The 5115-nt window shown below is 37.6% G+C and overlaps 1 pseudogene; it reads left to right on the forward strand.

Moving 5' to 3' along the window:
- The first annotated feature begins 1852 nt into the window (after window positions 1-1852).
- Window positions 1853-2894, forward strand: LOC112322147 (replication factor C subunit 5 pseudogene; annotated as a pseudogene).
- The last annotated feature ends 2221 nt before the right edge of the window (window positions 2895-5115 follow it).

The raw sequence follows: 5115 nt of genomic DNA on the forward strand, positions 1-5115 counted from the left end.
CCAGATGGCACCGAGCATTTGAGCTTTTGTGCTGTAGTAACATGATGTCAATTTTAACACGTGGTGGGGGCCTAATACGTACTTTCAATCATATGTCTCTATCCATTACCTTCCAGCATTGCAATACTAAGAATGTGTAATGCTACAACTGTAATTGAATAACAATAAAAATTTAAAAAATATAAAAATAAAAATAAAAAGAATGTGTAATGCTAATACTTTATACTCAGTGAAATATATTCTAAGTTTTAAAAACGTGTTAACATGTACATCACCATAAAGGTAATAACACATGAAATTTAAAATGCTAAAAGAATTAGTAAATAATGTTAAATTGGAAACATTTTGGGAAAAACTTAAGGTTTTATAAATATTATGTGTCTGTTGAAGTCAAGAAAATTATTTTTAAAAAATAATTTAAAATAAAATAAATGAAATAAAATAAAATGGAGCAGTCTGAGGTCTGTGGAACAAGCACTGCAAGCAGATTCTGCTTCCTAGTCCCATAAACTTTTCCCAGCAGCATCAATCTTGGACTCACTGTCATAAGATCCCAAACATTGTTTCTAACCAAGGAATCAGTTACTGTGCTGCCAGTGAGGGAGTAAACTAATATCCATGGGAATCACCCATGTTATCAGGTACCCAATCATCTGGAAGCATCCTGAGAACACGTGAGTCTGAAATTAACCAGAGTGGCTCATCTTATCACTAATGTCCAAATTCTGTCCTAACAGTTTTGGCTTCCTAGTTCCTGAAGGAGGAATGGTTCTACCAAAGGACAAAATGAAATATCTATGAGGTGAGAAGTTGAGATTTCAAATGAACCAACAGGCAAAGAAGGGATTTATTAAAGAGTTTGGAGTGAACGTCTCTGCTAAATAGCACTTCAACGTGTGAAGTGGAAGAGGTTTTTCTGGGAAACTCTTGCTGCGCCCATTATGGAGGGAGGCAGAATGGAGGACTAAAGCAATCACATTCAGGAATAAACCAGGAAAAGAATTACACGCCAACTGAGGACAAAGATGATATTAAACAGTTACCAGAAAAAGTTACCAAGGATATCAATTATTGCTTCCTATCTAGGTTGAGAAATCACTATAGTGTCCAGACATACTTTCCCACTTAATTTGTTTTAAACATACAAGGTGGGGCAAAAGTAGGTTGGCAGTTATTTGTGTGGAAAACAGTACAATAATTAATAAATAATAATACAAGAATAAACTGTGTTTCGTGGACTCACAACTGTAAGCCTACTTTTGTCTCACTTTGTATTTGTGTATATTAACTTAAATCATTTTTTTCTTTCCCCTACTATTTTATGTAAAGTATTTTGGTGGTGCAAAACGTTATAACTGGTTGTTCAGGATAAAGTTTAATAAAAAAAGTTGTGACCAAACCAGAAAGATAGGTAATAGGATATCTAAATCATCCTGATTTAGATAAAGTAACTAATGGAATTTGTAATCATTCTTTCATAGGGAAAGAGTGATCACATCTGATTTGTATAAGAAATAACTGCAGAGGTCCCAGGGTTAGAGTTGTGCAGATCCCGGGGGGATTGACCACGCTGGGGATCTGACCCCTTCATCACGCCACTGTGGAAACCTCAGCACACAAGCAGCAGCAGCCCTCAGCGTCCAAGATCAGGAACCTGCCCTGGGTTGAAAGATACCGGCCATAGACACTGAATGACCTCATTTCTCATCAAGACATTTTGAGTACCATTCAAAACTTTATCGGTGAAGACCGATTGCCACGCCTGCTTCTCTATGGTCCCCTGGGGACAGGAAAGACATCCACCATTCTAGCCTCTTCGAAACAGCTGTACAAAGACAAAGAATTCGGCTCTATGGTCTTAGAGCTGAATGCTTCAGATGACTGAGGAATAGATATCGTTCAGGGACCAATCCTGAGCTTTGCTAGCACAAGGACAATATTTAAGAAAAGCTTTAAACTAGTGATACTGGATGAAGCTGATGCCATGACTCAAGATGCCCAGAATGCCTTGAGGAGACTGATTGAGAAATTTACTGAAAACACCAGATTTTGCCTCATCTGTAACTATCTGTCAAAGATCATCCCTGCCTTACAGTCCCTCTGTACAAGGTTCCAATTCTGTCCCTTGATTCCTGAACTCATGGTTCCATGCCTGGAACATGTTGTAGAAGAAGAGAAAATTGATATAAATGAAGATGGGATGAAAGCACTTGTGACTCTTTCCAGTGGAGGTATGGGACGGGCTCTGAACATTCCACAGAGCACCAATATGGCCTTTGGGAAAATGACAGAGAAGACCGTCTACACCTGCACAAGGCACCCGCTCAAGTCAGACATCACTAACATTCTGGACTGGGTGTCGAATCAAGACTTCACCACAGCCTACAGAAATACCGTGGAGTTGGAAACTCTGAAGGGGTTGGCTTTACATGACATCCCGACAGAGATACACTTGTTTGTGCAGAGTTGACTTTCCATCTTCAGTTCAAATACATTTATTGACCAAAATGGCAGAAATTGAGGACAGACTTTCTGTTGGTACCAATGAGAAGATTCAGCTGAGTTCTCTCATTGCAGCTTTTCAAGTCACCAGAGACCTGATTGTCACAGAGGCCTAGATGCTGACAAAGGACCATTTGCTACAATTCTGAGGCCCAGCAGTGACTAGAGAACAGAGGACTTGGTTACGGGATGAACTGCCATGTGGGGTCAGATGTACATAATGTACCTTGTTTGTAGCTGTCTGGAGCAGAGATGTATAAAACAGTTTTAATGTACAGCTGTCTTATTGCACTTCCCACTTGTATTTTATAGGGAGAAAAAAGCAAACACCTTTATTTCAACCTTCAGGCTTTTTTCTTTAGTTGCTTGGATGACAGGAAGTTGGCCTACCTCATTTCATTTTGGACACTAAAGCTTTCAAGTCTTTATGGTCTATGTCTTCCAACTCAAGATAAACAGAACATCTCCAAATCAAGTATAGTCTGTGACGTCTGTGTATCTCCTTTTAGGGTAGATGTTAACATTTCTGGCCAAAACTATTATACTCATAAAATGAACTTGATTCTTATACTTTAAAAACTGATCTTTATTTTTCCTCTTGAAGTAGAGGGGTTACTAGCAGGTTCCTATTTGTGAGTGGACAGTACACTTTCAATTTATGCCATTAGGGGCCAGAGGTTGTACAGCACTGGTGTGTATTTAATGCAGAGAAGGCATGTGAGATTCAGCCTGACTCTCAGCCTGCACCTGCCAGAGGGACTGGAACCTGTGTACAAATGTAGTATTTTATAGCAGTCATGCTGCATTTACATCATTCTCCATAATGGAAATAAAGCAGCTTTCTTGTTATAAAGAAAAAAAAGAAAGAAAGAGAAGAAAAAGAAATAATTGCAGTATGTTAGTTAGATTTAAGAATGTTCTTATTTTTATTGTTTTTAAGTTTAAACTTAGGTAGATGGTCTATATGAATGCTGAGTGGCCAAAGGAGTTTAAAATATTTAAAATATGCACCTTTATTTCCTCTTCTGGTGTCTTCATCTCACATTGAGTGGAAGTTTAGGGAACATACTTCCCAGAATTTTTGCCAGCAGGTTCTGGTTTAGAGTCCACTAAGTAGAGGCCACAAAACCTGAAAGAAGCAGAAACCATTATTCTTCACCCGGTAAGGATAACTCGTGATCTTCCACAGATTCACACCCTTTGGATCCTTTGGAACTTGTTCCTCTGCTGCAGTGTTGAGCTGAAATCATTAGTGGAAGTTTCCTGTGATTCCTGGAACTTCCTTTTCGTCTGTACTCCCATGTGGCAAACATGAAAATGTTCTCTGTATCTATGATTCTGTTCCTGTTCTGCTTGTTTGTTTATTTTGTTTTTTAGATTCAATTATTGATAGATATGTATTTATTGCTATTTTATTGTTCATATTTTTCATCTTTTTCTTTTTCTTAAGGAAGACTCTTTAACATTTTATATAATAGTACTTTGGTGATGATAAGCTCCTTTAGCTTTTTCTTGTCTGAGAAGCTTTTTATCTGTCCTTTCTAAATGATAAATTTCCTCTTTTTTAAATTTTTATTGTTATTCAATTACAGTTTAAATGATAGATTTCAAGGATAGACTGTCCTTTCTAAAATGATTCTAAATGATAGATTTACTGGGTAGAGCACTCTTGGTTGTAGGTCCTTGATTTTCTTTAAAAAATTTTATTGCATTTTTTCCATTACCATGTAACCCCCTTCCTTACTTTTCATCACTTTGAATACTTCCTGCCAATCCCTTCTAGCCTACAAAGTTTCTTTTGAGAAATCAGCTGATAATCTTATGGGAGCTCCCTTGTAAGTAACTAATTGCTTTTCTCTTGCTGCTTTTAAGATTCTCTCTTTGTTTTTAACCTTTGGCATTTTAATTATGATGCGTCTTAGTGTGGGCCTCTTTGGGTTTATCTTGTTTGGGACTCTGAACTTCCTGGACTTGTATGTCTATTTTCTTCACCAAGTTAGGGAAGTTTTCTGTCATTATTTTTTCAAATAAGTTTTCAATATCCTGTGCTCTCTCTTCTCCTTATAGCACCCCCTTGATGTGAATGTTGGTACATTTGAAGTTATCTCCTTACACTGCCCTCAATGTTTTGGATTTTTTTTTCTTGTGATTCTGATTGGGTGTTTTTTGCTTCCTTAAATTCTAAACCACTGATTTGGTTGTCAGCTTCATTGATTCTATTGTTGATTCCCTGTAAATTGTTCTTAATTTTGGTTAGTGTAGCCTTCATTTCTGACTGGTTCCTTTTTGTTGTTTCTATGCCCTTTTTTATGCTGTTCTCCCTAATTTCACTGATCATCCTTATAATAAATGTTTTGAACTCTGTATCCAGCAGACTGCTTGTCTCCATTCGGTTTAGTTCTTTTTCTGGAGTTTTGTTCTGTTCTTTTATTTGAGCAATGTTTCTTTGTCTCCTTATTTTGACAGCCTCCTTGTGTTTGTTTCTATGTATTAGGTAGAACTGTTACAACTCCCTGTCTTGGAAGAGTGGCCTAATATAGGAGGTGTCCTGTAGGGTCCAGTGGTGCAGCCTCCCCTATCACCCAAGCTGGGTACTTGAAGTGTGCCCACCAT

Source organism: Desmodus rotundus, chromosome 3 (assembly GCF_022682495.2).
Source record: "Desmodus rotundus isolate HL8 chromosome 3, HLdesRot8A.1, whole genome shotgun sequence".
Classification (NCBI taxonomy): domain Eukaryota; kingdom Metazoa; phylum Chordata; class Mammalia; order Chiroptera; family Phyllostomidae; genus Desmodus; species Desmodus rotundus.